Source organism: Anser cygnoides, chromosome 12 (genome assembly GCF_040182565.1).
Source record: "Anser cygnoides isolate HZ-2024a breed goose chromosome 12, Taihu_goose_T2T_genome, whole genome shotgun sequence".
Lineage (NCBI taxonomy): Eukaryota > Metazoa > Chordata > Aves > Anseriformes > Anatidae > Anser > Anser cygnoides.
The window spans coordinates 6,706,974-6,728,322 of NC_089884.1; the positions used below are offsets into that span (position 1 = coordinate 6,706,974).

The 21,349-nt window shown below is 35.6% G+C and overlaps 1 protein-coding gene across 8 annotated transcripts in view; it reads right to left on the reverse strand.

Annotated features, from left to right (window-relative positions):
- The window catches only part of WWOX (WW domain containing oxidoreductase), a 509,406-nt gene that overhangs the window by 446,774 nt on the left and 41,283 nt on the right, over positions 1-21,349 (reverse strand). The gene's annotated exons all lie outside the window — the stretch shown is intronic.

Genomic DNA, 21,349 nt, shown 5'->3' on the forward strand with positions numbered 1-21,349 from the left:
ATTAATACATTTTCCTAATCTTGCCCAAAAGACCATGTTGATGTCTGCAGACTACAAGCGTGGTGCCACAGCAGCTCATTATGACAGCCCCACTCAAACTGCATCACCAAGGAAATACTGGAAATTTGTCCTGAGACAGGGAAAAGAGCAGATAAAAAACAAGAGGTACTGCCTAAGTTCTTGAAAGACGTCTCCCCAGACAGACAGCACTTAAACTATCCTACCAGTGGACTTCAGAAAAGATTGTGTGATCTACAATTTTGTAACGTGTTAGCTGTTTTAATGCCTAGCAGCAAAAATTTAATTTATGCTTTGTGATACAAAACTAGGTCGCTTATTTTTCTCTGAAATCCATCTCCACTCATCCAGCTCTCTCCCATTACCTGTGTTTCTCTCTTTTATATCCCACCACCATTCCCACATGTAGAGTCTGCAGGACATCATGAGTTCCTCCAGGCATTCAGGGTTTCAGTCTCCTTTCCCAGCTGGTGCTTGTGTATGAGCCAATGAGATCGGCAAGCACATTACTGGCCATTTCCTTAGTTAACAGGACAGGAAACCATAATGAAAAAGGACAGCAGTAGAGCCCCCCTTCTTCCCCAGTGTACTGATTAGATTTCTCTATCAAGGAGTGGCTTCATCATATAAAAACCTGATCGAGCAGGATGTTTTATTCTTGGTTTCTTGAAAGTGCCTATGCCTGAAAGGATGGCCTCCAGAGTGCTGTCAGAGGTGTCTATCTGCAAAATAAATTATCTTTTGAAGTCTGCACCAAGAGTGATTGAGTGACTGTGAAGAATTATTTATTAGTCTTAAAATACCAGTGGATACAGTTAAGGAACTATTTTTTTTTTTCTGTAAAACTAGTGTGATCTCAAAGAAGAAAGGGAAACATTGCACAATCCCTTTAGAATAATCAGAATGTTGGATTTGTGCAGGAATAGCAGGTCTCCTCTACAAGGGTTCTGCTCTGTCAGCCAGAGCTCAGGCTGTTCAAAACTCCCAGCTTCCAGGTGCATGGCCTGGTTTTCTTCTGGTGTGCTTTCAGTCACATTCATCGTCACCATTTCTCTTTCATGAAATTCGTGTTACAAAAAAAAAAAAGTTAAAAAACACCCCAAAAACACCACAATCCCATTACCATATAGTTTTTCCTACCATTAAAAAAAATTGCACCCAAACCACTTCTATTACAGCCCTGCTTTTTTTGTGTGCTATTTTGGGGAGCAACACCTAACAAACATTAGCTGCCTCCCCCATTTTAGAATACCTGACTTTTAGGTCCTTTGGTTTCCACTCAGTACCAAGGATTTTTCCTACATTTTCTGCAAAATTTCTTAAGGTTTTTCTGTCCCCTTTTTACTCAGGAAATTTTATTCTCTTAAATAGGTTCACCAGACTACTTGTAAAACCTTGCTACTTAAATAGGTATTAGATTTCCAATGGTGCCTAGGCAGCCGAAGCTCTCTTTCTTAAAAACCCTTATTGCAGGCTGACCTTTCTTGACTTGATACACATATTTTGTAGGGGAAGAGCCTTCAGGTCCATAATCAGTCCGGTCACATGCCCACCATATCTATGGAGGCACGTATGGCAAAAGCCTGCTAAATATCTTTGACATATATTATTAGCACACCTCGAGGTCAACTTACATATCACAACTCCAGCGAAAAAAGGCCAGTTGAGGGTTGATTAATTTTCAGACGTGTTTTAACCCTTACAATATCCATCACCGTATATTAGCTAAAGACACTGAAAAATGCTTTTTTGTACTGAAGAGAAAAAAATAACAGACTACTGATTTTTTTCTTGGGTTCTCTAAGCCACAACAGACAGCAGCTAACAATGACCAGAAAGGATTTCAATATGCTATTTCCATCTGAAGAGTAGCTGCCCCAGTAATGCACTTCCCATGCTGCACCATCATCAACGTTGCTCTGTATTTTTATACGATACATATTTTTACTTGTTTGGCACCATGGTGGTTGCAATTGGCAGTGCAATAGATGAGTGGGCAAAGCATGAAATTAAAAGATATTCTTCCTGCTAGTGCTGACTGTGCAAAATCTCAGCCAGTAGCAGCCAAACACCAGAATGTTTATTTTTAAACTAGGGCAACATACCATTAGTTCTCAAGCTTAATTCAATTGACTTTCAAGCAAATAACAATAAAATTAACCCCTAGATAGGACAACCATTCAGTGATGGATGAGTGTGCGATAGCGAACACCAAACTTCATGCAATGAATTCCCCTGTGGGACAGCCAGGCAGATCCAGACAAAAGTGACACTGCAGCCAAAAGGAGTTCCCTGCTTCATCACCTCAGCAAAGATGGATTCCACGACCTTCTGAAAAATGCCTATATATAATTTTTGCTGAATAGGCCCCTCAGTTAACAGCAGAATCCAATTTGCAATTTAGCCTTAAATGCACACTCCACAAAAAGCTATCAGGTAAGAAAAAAATCTGACACGAAGATACAAATGCTTTCTGACATACGTAAGTAAAAACTAATACTATGACATTTCTCAAATTAGCCATTTAGAGTGTGCATGCACTGAAAAAGTTTGAGAGTATAAGCATTTATTTTGTTTTTACATTTTTTTAGACCAAGAAAATATTTATGAAAAGAATAATAAATAATTAATTGTACTGGCTGCAAGCTGGGATTCTTTCCTGGTTAAACTATATGCAGTGAAATGGCATTTAAATTATATGAGAGAATTGATTCAAATGGCTTCCATTAGCAATTTGGCAGGCTGCTGTGAATTGCTCCTAATCAATTTTAAATAATGCTATCCTATCTGCGAATTAAGGCATCCTCATGTTAAACATCTCCATGTTGCAGACCGGCAAATCAGTGGCTAAAATACAAATTTCTTCATATCTTCTTATAACTCATTGTGTTTAATAGTATGCCATGAGTGAAACTTACACGGAATAAAATAATCACATGTGCCTTCAGAGAAAAGTTCTGAGCTCTAAAGGTTTTCTCTTTTATTTAACGTTAATGAATATTTCAAACTAGTGTTGTTCTAGGCCACTTTACAGTACAATTTTATCAATCAACAGTAATTAGATCCATTTGAGCTGTAAATATTCACCACAGATGTAGCATAACCATATGAAGCAGGTGTGCTTTCATTATTTTTAAAAGTTCGTATAATACAGCCTGCCAAGGTGTCAGCTGACATTGGGAGTTTTGTTTGTCATCTCTCTCTAACCTATCAATACAATTTGTATTTTTCAGTTTGACTTCAACTGCCTGACAAGAAACTTTGTTGGTTTAGATGTTGCAAAATGATGGGATATTAACTCAGCAACATAGCTTTAGAAGGTCATAACCTTCATTGGTTTCATATGCTTGCCAAAGTAGGTAGGTAATATGCAAGTGAGCGTATCTGTCTGTCTTGGTATGGACTCTCAAGAAAGTTTGTCCCAGCAGTATTGATGCTTCTGATATTCAGAAAGTCTTTCATTAGTCTGATGTCCTTGGAATGTCCAACTCTTAACTGACCGTACTTGACAGTCTTAAATTAAAAAAAATAAAATTAAAAAAAAAAAAAAGTCCAACAGAGGGTGGAGCCTTGGTTCAGGAAACTTTTTGAATACAAGAAACTATTAAGATAATGGTCACAAGGACGTTATTAATGCCAAGTGAATAAAATGGAATCAGCTGAAAAAGCATTGCAATGTATTTTGCATCTTAAATCACCTTCCTCAGAACAGAAAATTACCTAATAAACTAGCTTAAAAGGTGAAAAAGCAGATTCAAAAACATACAAGGAATCCATTTTTTGTGGGCTGGGGGGATCTGGAGAGGGAGAGCACGAAGCGTGCTTTTTGCACATGAAGAAAACAATTCTTTAACAGACTGTGACAGCTAAAGTAAATCAAGGATTTACTTTACCAAAGCAGTAAATGCAGTGATGAGGAACCGCTTCCAAAAGACTGTAAAGCAAAGTGCTGTAGTAAATAAAGCCTTTCCACACACTTCCACAGTTCAGCTCCAAACTTTAGAAGCACAACTTTCAAGAAACACAAGTCACTGCACAGAACACCTTTGCTTACTTATACCCCCCTACCACCCTGTCTTTTCCAAAATAAAATGTGGAAAGATTGAGGATGAACATGTAAATGGAGTTGTGGAGGCAGGCAAACAGCTAATATTAAGTAATTCCTAATTCTACTACATTCCATTTTTAACTGACTATACAATGTGATCACTGAAGAGACAGTATTGTGTATGGAGGTTTAGGAATGTTTATTGTATGCCTATAATGCTCAAATTCCACAGTGCCCATACAGATACAACAATTTGATGGCCTCCCAGATAATTGCAACCATGCGTGCCCTTGAATGAAAATGGCACCCTTCCAAGTCTGAGACTGAAGATAGAAGCCTGGAGATGAAAGGGGCAGTGGGCAGATATTTCTTCTGAGGATTAAATAATGCCACACCCTAATTTACAGCTAATCCTGATTTAAAACCAGAATACTGTACCCCAATATTTTCATGAGATTATCTCATCCCTAAATCATGCTAAATCATACTCAAGAAATAAGAGTTCTGTGCTCAGTTCTCTCCAATACCTCAGGTCTCTTGACGAAGGCTGGCTAATGGAAGGAGCAGTCATGAAGAGTATAAATAAATACAAAGAACTAAAAGGCAGCATATACAAGGCACCTTATTTCCAGATCTACCTTGCCCTGACCCTGCAATGAGTGGCAACGAAAGTTCTTAGCTTTGTTTTAGGGCTTGAGATATACAGGGCACAGCATTTGCCTCTGTTGGCAATGTTCATTCAGTGCTTGGTAGCGGATGCTGCTAAGAACAGTGATACCAGCTATGCCATTTCTGATGCCCAATGAATGGAGATGGAGAATCAATGGCTAAACTGTTCAACAGTGTTTCCACTGGACCCCACAATGCTGTGGGTATGTGTCATTAGCCCTCTTGAACTGATTTTAGAGCTAGTCGAAGTGTATCTCCATTGCATGCAATCACACTTTGTGCTGTGCAGACAGCTGAAGAGAAGTTTAGTGATGAAATCGACAGAGCCACATCATCTGCTGACTTGGATCCAGGTGTGGGTTTGTTCCACCTTCTAAAATATGCTCTGAAATACTTCTCTCATTTTTTTCCATGATTTAAACTTCAGTTCTTTTAGTCACGTACTAATTGTATCAGTTATTTGTATCCACAGCTATCATGTACTCTCAAAAGTCTTTTTAACTGACAGCAAGGATGATACTGTATTGTAAATTAAGATGACAGTTGCTTCGTTAGCATGGTGTGAATACATGAGACAATAGTAGTTGCAAGTGAAATAATTAATACCAAGAACATCTAGATCATATCAGCAGATGCCAAATTTAAAATATATATCTCTTTCCTTCCATTATGAAAGCAAAGACACTGAAAAGAGGTTACTTCTCTTTTGCCTTTCTTGTGAAATTTACTTATATCATCACCTACTTAAAGGATAATTTGAAAATACCCTCTAATGTGAGAACCCTGGTATCAAATTTTGTCTTGCAAGAGAGTTTTGTGGTATGTTAACTACCTGAAAATAGAGGTCTATGGAGGAAAGAATTAATATAACCTACATAGCAAACAATTAACACAACCTTAATGCTAAACAATCTTTAAACTCAGCACATTTGGACAAGACTACTTATCAAAAAATTACTGTTCTTATTTCTGTTGGTTGCTAAACAAGGTAATACAGTAATACGTACCACAACAGTATTATGCAATGATCCAGTTTTAATGCATACCAGCATTCAAGAAATTAGATATAAAGAAAATCTCTCAAGAGTACTTAAATTTTAATCACTTTTTTATTGTTATATTGCAGGAGTCAAGAGTAGAGTAAACAATGTTCTTAACCCCACAGGGCCTTAAGCAGGTACTTCATATAGAAATGCGAAGATGCTAGCAATTTGTACTGTTCAGAGATGCTAAAAAAGTCTGCCGTCATTCAATACCCCCTTGTATCATTAAAAGATTCTTATGCAGCTCATTCACTGTCAGTTCGGATACCTTAAATCCATCAATAATATTGGAAAAAACCAGCTAGATTATCAAAACAACATTTAAACAAAACTTTAACCTCTGAGAAAAATATTTTCTCTAAAGGTATTTCACAAACCTGTACAAGACAAAAAAAAAATAGCATACAAAACCACATTGCTTAAGTTTGCTGAATTAGTCTAGAATTTTCTGTAGAAACAAATAGTTACTTGGCTGGCTAAGCAGGACAGCTAGTACATTTCATGTCTTCTTCAAATAATATATTTTATGAGCATTTTGGTATTTATCCCAGAAATAAAAACCTAGAGGTTCAAAAAAATCAGTATTCTACGCTAGTTATGGACATGTGTTTGACCAATTTCCTATTCAAAACATAAAATCCATACACAGGTGGATTGAACTTACTAATGTTTACACAAAGTGCAAATTTAATCCATGAATACATCCACTTCGTAATGCTGATGCACACAAAGATACTTAGATGTAATTCAAAGCCAGTGCTGGACCCTCCGTTGCTTCTAAAAGACAGAATAGTTTTCTCATCACTCTTATATAACTGATTAGGAAAAAAATCCTAGAGTATCTCACTACAAAACTATCAATAGGCAAAAGGGCATTCTTCCATTACCAAGTTATATCATCTATGGCACTTGAAAAAACAATGTGCATTAACTCTATGAATAAACTCTATGAAAAGTTTTGGACCTTCACAGCCTTTATCTTTCTATCCTGACATCCACTATCATTGGTAATATATTTATCAATTTAGAAAGCAAAGAATAAACAGGTACTTTTGGAAAAACACGTTTTCTGTTCTGAAATTATCTGATAAATACAAATATCAGCTTTACATACAGGGATCAAGACATCTTATGACATTTTAAAGTGTATTTAATATCTTAAAAAAAAAACTCCAAATGGCTTTAGTCATTTACTGTAAATGTCCACTATAGGTCTCATGCTCATCAGATGGAGTATATCTAGTATGTATTTATGGGCTTGCAGTTGCTTTTCAAAACAAAAACATATAGATATTAATACCCTCAGTTCTAATGTATGGATACAAGCCATTAATCACTCTGACAAACATATGTAGGATGTAACCCTGTACATGCTTTAAGAATGGAAAGCGGACAAATACAGCTTACACCTTCATGTACCTCAGTACTCTCCCTAACCCTTCATCATCTGAAATTTGGCAAAGTTAAGAGATGTGCTCTTCTTTCTAAACTTTCTGTAAATATCATAGATCAAACAAGATAGTCACACCTTCAGGCTGCCACCTTCAAGGGATTTTTGTTTTACCATGATTTTTGAATGAAACAACGCAGACAGAGCATTCCACCATGAACTGTCAAATTATTTGTACAGATGCAAGGGAAGTCTTCACTTTTCTCTTTTATTTAATCTTACAAACAGAAAACGACATTTAAAACATCAGTGCATAAGCACCAGCCTTAGAGATCCCCGTTCTGTTTCTGCTAAACTCACTGCCAAACTCCCATCAATTTCAGCAATCACAAAAGAGCTATTTCATAAACTAATATCTCATACTTTATCCGTTTGGCTTTCTTCTCTGATCCTGCTACTAGAAATATTCCTATTTTAAGAAAATGCAACCAACCACTTTAAATGTGACACATTTAATATTATCAGAAAAAAAGTTTCTCAAATCCTGCACATTCACATTCAGACTGAACAAATAAAGCAGTCTCCTAAAATAATCACTACCATGCACTACAACTTTAAACTTCAGTAATGGAAGATTAATAAGAATATTTGATGTAGTCGATAGATTAGTTGGAAAAAAAGTTTGCAAGCAGTTGAAGGAATTACCTGATAAGAAGATAAAATTGAATTGCCACAATTATCTTGCTAACCTAAACAAAAAAGGATGAAAACAAACAAGCGCTTACATTGTCAGGTGTTATTTCAACCAGGAAACCTTGCAATGCGTTATCTCACTGACAGCATTCACTAGAGAAAGACAGCGCTCCCTCTATAGATTTGAGGTCTAATTCTTACGTGAAAAAACTCTTTAAATACTGTTTTCAATTCTGGAAATAGGGTAAACAACATAAACCAAAACCAATGTGACTGCGAGGGAAAGGAATCAGCAGGTGTCAAACTCTTCTCCCCTCTACCCCTAAAGGCAAGGTAAAGAGAGAGAATCAACAGAAAGAAAACTACATTGTCATAGATCATGTCCAGGTTTTCTTTACACATGGACTAATGGGCAGTCTTCCCATTCCTGCCTTTTATGCTCTAATACTGCATACACAACTGCTGTTTTCATTTTTCTATGTGTTTTTCCTATTATATGATTTTTTTTTTTTTTTTTTTACGCTTCCCCATTCGTGATACACCGTAGTCTTTCATGTCAACCACTACTCTTGGAACAGCTTCCTGCGAGTTCAGACAAGGGCCCTGTCTTTGAAAAAAACTTGCAAAACAACTTGGCCAAAAGTTCTGAAGTGTGCGCACTTTGGGCTCAGCAGCTCTGTCTCTATATAAAGTTGCTGATTTTGAGAGTTACCAAGTAATCTACCCTTCCAGTGATTATCAAAGTGCTCTGATTCTACTATGTATGGTGTTGGCAGAGACTTAAGGTATCTTAACATGAAGAAGTGTTCGTTCCTATTCTCATTTATCAATGTCTACTTCAAAAACATCTGTAGTTTCACACTCTGGCAGTAGTTAAGAGTGTTGGATCGGGAGGACAAGGGAGAAAACAAACAAGAAATACCTGTCAGATGCACAGACAAAAAATACAGGAGGTAAAGATGAGTTGCATCAGGAAAAACTATCCAGACGGAAGAAACGGCATGGAAAGATGGATCAGCTGGAGATAAGAGTCAAACCAGACAGCAATCAACGGAGTGCTTTTGCACTGTCTCCAAGGAGTGGAGCCAACTGGTGCAATGCAAGGGTAAGAATATTTCACCTTGAAAACCAGATTTGAATCTGCAATGCAACATATATTATCAGGCATGTTAAGCTCTGATGTTATCTATAGTGTGATTTTTATGACTCGGGTGAATACAGGGAGGAGATATGTATGCTAACAAAATCTAAGGTGCTAGGAAGGTAAATAGAAAAAAATCAGAGCACATTGCCTACGAGCATTATGTTTTTTAATCCTGATCTACAGTTACATATTTGAAACAAATTATGAAATTAAGGCTTCTAAAACCCATTTGCTAGGAGATGACATGCAAGACACTAAAAAACAATTTGTCTACATTCCTATGGAAAATATGAGCAACATCAAGAGTCTTTATACATTTTAAAACAAAACCCATTATCTCTTAAAAGTCATAAATAGTCCCACGTAGAATTCCTACTAATATTACAACTACCATATTGCCCTAGTTCATACGGGTAGTATCAATAAAATGTTCTCCATTGAGTCAAGCCTTTCCAAAAGTATTCACTTAAAGAATTATGTACATTAGAACAATAAACCTCAATGCTCAGTTCTAATTCCTGATCTAGTCAATAACTTGAGATTAGAATGTGATTTCTGAAATAAAAAACAAAAAAGCATATTCTACAGAGAAAGTTTATATTATAAAGGTAATATATGTATGAAGAATTTAACTGATACTGTAAAAAAAATAAGTTTTTCCATAATACCTCAAAACATGATGAACTAGATTACTTTAAAAGTTTAGATTCTTTTGGTTTGAAAATAAGCAATATAATGCTCCCAACAATAAAGAACAGAACTCAAAGGAACATTTCATGCTAAATGCTTTACATACAAATGGATTTGTGCTCTATTTTTACTGGAACTTTGTAGTGTTTTGTGAAACCACTAATAAAAATGTTCATTATAGCTTAGGAAATGTGTGGAAAGAGATGTCTTTATCTAAAGCAAGGCTTGGTCCGTGTTAGCTGAGACCACACACAGTGGTTAATATTTGCCAAAGAATGTAGCTTTTTACAGCAACCAGGTCAAAAAGACAGTATATCAACTTTCAAATAAATTAAAAATAATGCAAAAATGTTTAAGTTATATATCCAAGACCTCATCAGCTTTTAATTTAAATGGCTGCTGGGAACAGTATACAAAATCATACTTTATGAAGTTTTGAAATCTAGGGTCATCTTTCATAACAAATAATCCAATAAAACTGAAGTTAACATCAGTGATTAATTTCAACTACAATAAAACAAAAATTAGGTTATGGACACAAGCTAAATATACTGAAACTCTGAATACCTTTGAAACTTAACCAGCAGATTTACAGAAGAACTGGGCCTCATCCATCTACCATCTAAACATCCACAAAAAGTTATCAGATTTTCAACAGTAAACTCGGAGCAATCAATGGGCCCCATTTGAACCACAGAAGAGTTGCTGTGTTTTGCACACTTAGTTCTTTACGTCTTTCATCACAAAAAGCAGCCAACTCAGATTACTACTGTCAGGATGAGAAGGTTGGTGTTTTTTCTGTTGTTGCTGATTTTTTTTTTTAATACTTTCTTCTCCGCAGCCCCCATGCTTGTTATCACTATACACATCTATTACTACACAATGCAGATAAACGTTCACATTTTCTGCTGTGTTTTACAAAAACACCAAATTACTCAGTATACTTTTATGAGTGTTTGAGAGGTTCTTGACAAGACAAGGAATATTTCTTGGCCCACACAATCTCATGACTGTCTTAGAAGGAAAGAACCACTAGAGAAAAAGATAATGATATTTGTTCTAAACAATGTTTTTTGTTGTTTTTTTCTTTCTGGGTATGGGAAAAGAAATTAGTGGCCCACAAATATGAGGGTTACTGGGAAAGTCTGTGAACTAGTACGATCAAGAAAAAAACAGTTTTCAGCCATGACAGAATGCAAGCAAACTGGATAGAGATAACATAGCCTTCATAGATAGTGAGACATCTAAACTTTGGATCTTACCCATATCATATTAAAATAAGCATAACATTAGATTTCTTGTACCACTATCTTATATTAGCATTAACGCTTTGAATCTGAAACAAATCAAAACATTCTGTGATTCTCCCCCAGAATAACAGTTCTTTTAATATCTCCTTTGCAGGTTAAATTCTTAGAGGAAAACAGAATTAGGTTGCAATGAAGAACAAGCTAAATGGCAAGGAAAGGAAGTAAAGTGAGAAAGAGTCATAGTTGTGCACTAGCTGGCTCTCACATGGTCACTCATCCTGCCTAACTCCTGGACTAACGTGTGTTGTCCACCATGACACAGGCTGCCATGACGTCCCTCGAATTTTCAAATCCTGCCTGCACAAGTTATGACAGAGATCCCGAGGCAAAAATAAATGTATCATATATAATTAAAGACTATACCCATATAACCACAGAAGCAGAGTTCTCACTCTGTAATGCCTAAGGAAGAATACAAAAATATGATACTGCCTTGGGAGACTTTCCTACTCTCTAACAAATTTTAGGCATGGGACATCCAGAATCAGAGATGGTACCTTGGTGTTTAAAGCCTCTTTTTTATTAACTTTTATTAACTTAAGTAATTGCTTTGAGATCCATGAAAACTTCAGCAGCCACAAGGTCCAGAGAGTCACAGCTTTGCTATTGCGTTCTGCAGAAGTGTTCAAATCAAGCTTTGAAGCACAAGCTTAATTTGAACTGCTCTTATATGAGAAAGAAAAGGTGTTTTGATAAAATAATCCAGAAAAAGAAAACAATCAGAGTTACACCATAAAAATGATGACATTCAGTTAAAATGCAGAAACCTAAATCTTCACAGAGAATGAAGTACTATCAACTTCAATGAAACTGTAAATAAAAATGTTTTGCTAATCTGAGAATAAAACTCTAGGATTTGACTAGTCTAGCAGGATTACTGCTAATCATTCATTAATTTTCACATTTTTCTCAAGTATTCATATACCAAGGAAGAGATCCTCACCAGAATTCATGTTATTTGCAGATACAAAAATTTGCACAAGTCTCTCGCTATATATATATATATTTAACAGAAGAGAAAAATAAAATGTCATGTGTAACTCTTAATCTACTAACATATCAATTATAGAGAGCTTCAGTAAAAAGCATCTGAAAAATCTCTTTCCAGCCAACACAACTTAGTCAGCTGCTTCTCACAGATACCTGCCAGGAATGGGTTGCAAAACCATATTAGCAAAGACTACACAAAAATACTTAAAATTTAATTTAAGTCTGTCAGTCACTTCCTGTCTTTCACACACAGGTGGAAAGAATCCTCCACCCACCCCTCTGAAGTTACTGACATGTTTAAAACCCACTAGAAAAATGGCTATAACCACATTTAGCAGATTAATTTTAAACTAGCTTTGTCAACGTCACCACAAAGTGTTTGGAAGGACACAGTAAGTGATCTTTACATGTTCTTACCCAAAATATAAAAAAGGGTATTTTCCTTCAGTAATCATTTTAGCCATAATTTAACTTGATTTAAAATATAGTAATACCTCTGTGCTATCTGATTTATTAATGCTGGATGAATACAATTTTGGACAATGTCAGAGGTGTCAATTTACCTCCCAATATTTAGTATGTTTCTGTTCACTAACTGTTCCATCACAGTTGTTGTCAGTAGCATAAGTCTATTCTGGATGCTGTATGTACAGCCAACCTTTACGATATTCCTTGTCTTTTTTCCCCCTTTCAGTTTCCCAAACAGCCAATTAGTAAAAATGCACACTGTTTAAGCACAGTGAAAGATGACGATAGCCACAGCAGACATACTAACCTTATACAGAGGTGCAAATAATCCTATCACAGGGGGTTACTGCTGTGATTTTATCCATGTACATTTTTAAACCAGGAAAAAGAAAAATCCCAGAAACAGTTTAAAATTTCTTATTTGGAAGACTTTTCATGAATTTCAATACCAGGTTTAAATACTTCTCTTTAAAATTACCAGATAGTCTTTCCTTCCATGTTCAGGGGAAAAAAAAAAAAAAAAGGGAAAGAAAAAGGTTAAAAAAATATTAAGGGAAAAAATGAGAAGCACTTAGATCACTCAGCAACCAAAGTCTTTGGTTAAAAAAAGTTCCTTTAATTTCTGTTTCAATCTAATATTACAAATGATTAGTTCAGCATGTGACCTGGAATACAGGAATTTCAGGAATTATTTTATCTCATCAGAATCAAATTTTAAGGTATTTTATATCTTACCTTTTTATTAACGGTAGAGGGTTGTTTTGGGTTTGGTTTGGTTTGATTTAAAAAAAATAGGAGGGATTTTTCTTTTGTCTTTTAAACAATTTCAAAATAATTTAAACAGATTACCTGGATCTAATTTAAACACATTATAAAATCTAAGTTAATTATCTTTAATTTTAGGGGAAAACACAGGTAAAATACCCTAGCATACTAGAAAGATAAGTAATTTCAAAGTTGTGTTAATATTCCTAAGCTTCCAGTTCTGATCAAAGTAAAACATGAGCATTCGTGTAACAGAAATCAACAATTTATTGCCCCCAAATAATGTAAATTTAAGCAGAGAAAGCTACAATGATCTAATCATAGTTCAGAATGGATATTAACTTACTTTTGAGACACTGCCTTTAAAAATAAAAACAATGACATGGAATAAACCCAATTGTGGATAAATTCAGGATGAGTAGAATAGATGATGAATAGAAGCTTTTATTTGACTCCTTTTTACACCATTCCCACAGGATGTCACTATTGCTCCATGTCAGTGGGGCGCGTGCCCAGTGAACATTGGCTACTTCAGTACCCTACTCTCTAGAAGGCAACGTGATGCAGTCATATATAGGTATCTCCCATTTTTGTAAATAAGACTGCAATAATGACTTATCCCTCTCAGCTGCCCTGTTACAAGCTCAAATATTTGCTGACCTAAAAGAGTTAAAATCTGTTACAGTCCTTTTTGCTTGGAAAACAAGAACACTGACAAACCTGGAAATAGTGATGTTGATGCCAGCACATTGTGCCGATTCAAAGGAGCACATGCTTCATCTAAAGGCACTAAAGAATCCTCTTCTTTAACTTCTTACATTTTCACCCTTTAGGGCTATGTAATTTATTTTCCAGATATTCATGCCATTCGGCAGATTTCTTTCTAACAACATAGTGACATCTCGTGGTGACACTCAGAAATCCTAGCTTGAGCACATCAGATTTCTTTTTTGTGAAACAGATAAATCTACCACTCTTAAAAAGTTACAATCCAAACCCTATCAACAACTGATGCTCTAGTCAAGTATTATCTCTGTACGAAAAGGAATCTAACAGAGATCCCACATTGATTCAGCTGTTACAGTCATCCCTGTAAAGACGAGAGAACTCCACGTTTCCCTGCCTTTAGCAAACCAGTCGCCCTTTCCACTGCTATTGCTTGGCAAATGCATAACTAGAGTTTTAAGTTGGGAAGTAACTTCTCAGAATCACACATTTCTAGAAAAAAAAATAGCAAGAAAAACTAAATCAACGAGAAGAAATATTTTTTTTTAAAATACAGATGCAAAATTTAGCCTTGGCATACTAAGCAGTGCAATTGAACTCAGCCAAAAGAAGATTTGAGTCAACATATATCTAATTATACTTTCAATGCTAACATTTTAAAAAGTGGATTTTTCAGTGTTTCAATTCAGTTTACTTAGTACATAATGCAGAAGAATAATTTTTTTTTCAAAGTTTTGCTTGGATTTTTTTATATGCTTTTTTTTTTTGCAAATATATTTGCTTCAGTAAGGTAAAAACAAGGATGTTCATATTGTTGGCAGATTGAAAAAATGAAGTAGTTTTTTGTGTTTGTTTGTTTTTAGCATTTTATAGCAAATATTTTCTGTTATAAAAATGATGTGAATGTTTTGTACAGTCCTTTCGCCTGTTAGTGCTGCTTAATGGATAGTGACACTTAATGAACAATGTATTTGTAAAGTGCTGTACCTAAAACAAGGCGTCATCAGCAGAAATCAGAAAAGAAAATTTCCCATTCTGCCATTACCATATATGCAATGTAACAATAATGAAGACCAGGTGCACACATGTGTGAGTTATTTTATACAAGAACAGCAAAACTGTCACTGTGGTCAGCAGTCTGTGAAGAATATAAACTAGAAAAATTACAATGTTGCAAAGGAAAAACCCCTAAAGTAATTACTGAAGTTTATTTAGCAGAATATGCACCTTTGCTATGCTTAAGGTATTAGTGTTACAGTTTGCGTTGCCCAATATTTCAAATAACCTGCCATCTTCAACCTCGCCGTTAAGCCAATTACACTAGTTTCTATTGTGCTTGAGACTGAAGTTAAAGCCAACAGGAAAATAGCCCATGTCAACAAGCCACTGATCCTAGATATAATGCCTCAGTTGTTCTGCTCTACGTGTTCCAGAATAGCTGCTCAACATGATGCACAAGGGGTCCAACGCTCTAAGATACAGAAATCAATTTCCATTCACAAAATGCGGGATGTAATAACACATCTACAACTTGACTGGGAAAATCCTGACTCTTGCAATACAACAATTCTTCATGGTTGCAAGGCACAGCTTAAAACTGAAATGAATCAAAACCCATACAGCAAACAATCACCCCTTTCTTTCAAAAAGCCTCAAGATCTGATCTTTTTTGGCGTCTGACTCGTGCTTGGCATGGACGGCTCTTTCAAGTAAACACTGTAAGAAGCTATGCAACAGGCACGATCACAATACTGAAGATGTCGACAACCGAAATACTCGGTTACTGCTGAATAAAGTATTCTGAATTTTGGCCAAGAGCTCTATCAACAACAAAGCTTAATTCCCTTCTTTTTCACTGGGATAGTCATTTCTGTCCAAGAATAAATGACTTTTATTGTTTCTTTAACTGCTCTCTGTATATATTCTTGAAACTGTTGTTAGACTGTAATGCTAGTAAAACACAAACTGCTACCAGTAATAAGCTTTCTGAACTCCTGGCACACTTCAAATGACTAAAGGGATTAGCTTGTTGCTTTACAGTTTTCCACATGTTTTCACACACCTTGCCATGGTTTAAATCATCCCTATCAAAAACTCATATTCAGCCTAAGGAGTCTAAAAACAACCAGATCTGGCATTTTTAAAGAGCATCAGAAATTTTCAAGGCCAAATCTCTTTAAGGTGCTTGGGGAATCAATCAGCTTCTTTAGCAATAAAGAAAACAAACATACACATAAATTTTTGATGTCAGAGTCTGAAACCAAAGCAAAACATGACAAAGCCAGCTGTAAAAATAGTCAGAAAAAAGAAGAGTGGTCACACAGGAGTTAAAAAACCCTTCATAAATTATAGAGCATATATTACGGCTTCTCATTTCAGGCGTGATACCACAAATCTTAATCATGCAAAGAACTGCTTTGTTTCCTCATCAAAAGATAGGGAACTAGAGGGAAGTTTTAGCTCATTTAACTCATTGTTAATGACAGTGCAAGAATTCTTTCATCAAAATAATTTAAAGTAATGTATTCATTCCTTTATATCTAATTAAAAATATCCTGGAGGGCAAATCCAGAAAAACCCACAGTCACCTTGGCGAAGATAGGTTAGGTCTCAAAATGCAAACTCCACAGGCTTCTGAATATAGGATGAGAGACAGGATGCTGAAAGTCTGCAAAAGAATCTGCACCAACTTGCCACACAGAACAGCTCCGCCAGGACGTGTTCCTTGCAAACATGTGGGACTTGGCAATTAGTGGAAATTGTGATTATTCAAATTCCCTGACCATTTCTCCTCTCCAAAAGTTGACATGGAAAGGGAATGAAATAAAAAAATGCAAAGTAATTCCAGCACTGCTCATCTCTGGAAGAAAAAGAAATCCCTTCCAACTCCATGTAAGACTTCATGTGCCCAATCCAGTGACTGAAAGATTGAACTGGGCATGATTTGAATCAGACTCAGAGACATGGCTGAACTACTTGAAATGCAGCGTTGATTCTCCAGCTTTTTATAACAGAATGGCCCTTTAACAAATTACCAATGTGTAAGGGACAGGTTATGCTGAAATACAGCAGGAGTTGCAGAGAAAAGAAAATGCAGTTACGTACCAAGTTAATTTCTCAAACAGATTATACACAGTGAAACAAAATATTTATTTTCTCTCTCAAAAAAGTGATCCTGAAAATGATTCTCCAGATGGCAAAATTCTTCTTTCTACAGAAACTACTTTTTTCTTTTCCAAACTACATTCTTACAAACAAAACTCATCTTTTTGGTAACACATATCTTAAGACACATGGATATTAGCTTTATTCAACTAAGCAGCTGAAGTAGCTCAACTAGTTTAAAATCCAAATGTGCATTCTGACATGTTTGCATGCATATAATTTCCAGGGTTTTTTGGGGTGCCTGTCAGGAAGTCTCTAGATCCATGTTTATATTGGCCAATGACCTGACCATGTTGGCAAGACAGCAACTTTGCTGGTGGCTCTGAGCTGTTAATTAAGTTTAGATGCATCATGAAATAATACTCGTTCAAGCAGGTTATGCAAACTACACAGTAGGAAGGATCCGAAAACAGCTCCAGGACTGAAATCAGCACCATACTCTCTTGGACATGTAGATCACAAAATGAATTTTGTGTTTAAGCAACGAAGGCATCAAATAAATGCTTGGTTACAACAGCTTATTAAAAGGATTAATATTAGATATCTTAAATTGCTAGACCATTTTCATCTGGTTTACTTTCTCTTGTATGGTTCAAAAAATTGATATTTTAATACAATTGTTATTCTATTGCTTTTCCTCATTTTTCCCTCCAGCACCTCCAGAGCTTTATTGCCTTTAACCGAGGCTGCTGAAATGTTCCTAAAGACCACAACATTCACCTTTCTCCTTCATGAAAAATTATCTGTGGTGCCTATTACCTGTCTTGCATATTGTCCGCCATTTTGTGGATTAAATCCCCAACTTCTGAATCCCTGATTTTTCTAACATGGCATAAATCAGGTACTATTACATAACTACATCACACCTTGATGCATCACTGACATAAAACTCAGCTACTCCATTTCAAAGGCTTTTATTTCTTTTTATTTCCAGTTGATATCGACCAATCACTGTACCTACCCGTGGGTATCATTTTCTGCTTCTGAGAGTAGCAATACAGAAATAAATAACAGATTTTTAGAATTTGTATTACAAAACTGACCACAGGCCGTTTCTTCTTACACATGACCATTTTTCTGCACATATTTCTAAACGGCAGCCCCAGAAGCAGCTTATATGTATTATAAAGTATTGCTCTAAATACATCATTCCTCAGACTGTATACATTCTAAAAGGTAAATGAAGAGGAAAATGAAAATTTATGTAATTGTATACTAGAAAAATACCAAGAGAAAGATAGAGTAAAATGAGGCTCATCAAAAATAAATACAAATTTCAACAATTTACTTGATTACAAAGGTTACAAACCAATCTGTGGTTTTCCTACTGTATTCTAAACAAAGACAGTGGCCAGTATCAAATGCAAGTGTTTTGACCTTCTCCTCTGTCCTTTCCACTTTACTCGGGACATCTGCCTCCTCCTCTGTCTTCTTCCTTTCAGCTTCAGATGTTTAACTTGCCTGCATTTCTAACTGGAAAGACTCATTCTCCTCCCATTTGGTGTGGTATGGTCACAGTAGCTGGGAGTGCGAGTAGGAGGATGTAAGACCGTAACCTTGAGTAAAGGAGCTGTGCTGCTTCCTCACTTGATGAGTGATTCTGTTAACTCAAAATTTACTGTCAGTTACATAAATTGTAAGTAGAAATCCAACCATCAGTCTACAGCTACAGTTCCAGATATAATCAAGGAATAACAATTAAAAAAAATGTAATTTTATCCTTCCTGTCTTCTCTCTAAAATGTTATATCATGGATGTCATGGATACATCCTGCTTCAGTTCATTATTAAATTTTAAGTGACCCATTTCTCAGGAACTCTAATACCAGTTTTTGTTTAAGGTAATGTATAACACATCCTTTAAATAAAAATGTAAAATTCAAGAAAATTGAACCAATTTTCGAGATATAAAGAACCTTAAGCAGATTTAAAATGCTTTCACGAAAGTATTTTGAATGTGGGAGCAGGGAGTTAAGGTTACCTAAGGTTTGTCTTCTCTTAATTTCAATTCCATGTTAATTTAACACTAAATGCTCTAGATCAGTATAAGGCAGCGCACACAAAAGTGCCTTATATGTACCAGATGACTCCTGTATCACTGAGAAAAAGAATGAGTCCATGTTGCTGACCAGAATCACTATCAGATATATTGCTTTTTGCGGTGTTATAGTTCCATTGCTTTTGCATCACTGACACTCACCCTCTTAAAACATAAACAAACTGCTCATTTGCAAAAGTGAGATTCACCAAGTTAAAACATTAAGTTGTACAGATCAGAAATGTAATCACGGGAGACAAGCTCTGAGAGTTTTTCAATCACTGTGGGGCTGCATCAATTTAAAGTCATGTTACATTAAAGAGAATAACGTCTGGGAAAGTCTCCCAGTTGTCACTTTAGATTAGATTTGTTGTTGTTATCAGACTGTGCATTCTGTAGGCTCTTTTAAAAAAAAAAAATTTAAAGCTATTGCCTCATGCAGCCACACCGTGCATAAAGAAACATGTAAAATACAACTTTTTAACAACTTTTTAACAACTTTTTTTTTTTTTTAATTGCCTAGAGATTAGGAATCTGCACAAACTGTTAGCCTTAAAAAAAAAAAAAGTATACACACCTTTTTGAAGCCTATTAACATTTGAACTTTAGCAACCTCAGAGTTACAGGGAGGAAAACCAGACTAACCTTTTTTTCTTTTTAATTATTTTTTTTAAGATTCAATGAAGTAAGTCCAGCTTCTAAGTAAAGTCCTGACTTTCACATCCACAAGAAAGTCAACAGAAATCTTAACAGAAATCTTTAGTTCTTCCAATAATAAAACTGAACATTCTATCAAGATCTGATGTTGACAGCCAAATGAATTGCACTTTTTGGTGAATAAGTAAATTTTGATCTACTTTAATGATTTACTTGTGTAACTGATACTATATTGTTACAATGGTTCTCAGAATTGGGCTTTCATATCAGACAACTAAACGCTATGTGGAAGATGCAAGATTTACCTACATAAAAATAAAACTGAAAAATTTTAGTTCATTTCTGTATGTTTTCAAGCCAATCTCTGATTTATTACATTTGCTCTGATAATCAAGCTGTCACATAAAGGATTCTTGAATGTTACTGTACGTAGTCACATTGCCAAACACTTTCTCACAGACAAATGTAGCAAAATCACTAAATATGTTGCTAGACATTACTATATCAAAGTAATATTCAAATTAATTCATAGAGCACAATGATTTGACTTGAAGTGCATAAAAACATTTTAGGTATTAAAATTATAGCTTCTAATATGAAGTGTGTTTTTTCTTATACTGCCTTTAAGGCTAGTATTACAGTAATAGTAATCTTCCTGAAAAATAGTCAGTAGCACTCAAGTCTACTTTCAAGTATTTACAGGATGCTCTTTAAATGAAACACCTTTGACTTCAACCCCAACCTTTCCAAAATCTGGAAGACAAAATATATTATCAGAGAGTTCAAAATATCTCCTTCCTTCTTGCAGTTTTCCACATGGTAGGAAACATTCAAATGCTTTAGTAATGGGAAACAAATAAATAACTTGATTAATAAGTTGACAGCATATAAACAACATCCATATTGGCTTCAGCAACAGCTGACCAGGGTGAACAGCCAAGGGATGAAATTTCTTTAAATACCTTTCACCTTCCTAAACAGCTCCCAAGTCTACAGGAAGTGTGGCCGCAGTGCCCCAGATTAACAAAGCAAAGTCAGGTATGTACTTAGAGTATTTTTTGCTTTTCTACTTTGTTTTTGGAGTCACAAGACATTTACCACCCTAGTGAGACTTCAGTGCCATGGAGAAAATAAGTCATTTGAAATCATTCATGTTTTTCTACTAGTAAATACTGTCTTCCCATTACCTAACATTTTCATCAAGTAGCTGCTTTAATCAGAACTACTGTTACTGTGACAGCCATAGCCTGCAAACAATTGGACTGAAACTCTTTCCTGGTATGTAGTACTTGGGTATTGGCGTAAAAAAAGCCACTCCCAGTCCTCCCAGTTGCTACAGAGATGCCAAGATGGGCCACATTACATCCAACCTCTACAAAAGATCTTTCCACTTCAAGAGAAGACAATGCACCAGCATAATATGACATTTTTAACTTTACCACTTACTTAAGACCTACCACGCATATGGAAAAGAAGTTCAGAAACGGACGTCTTAAAACAGTTAATAATCAGGTTATTCTCACAATGGTTATTCTG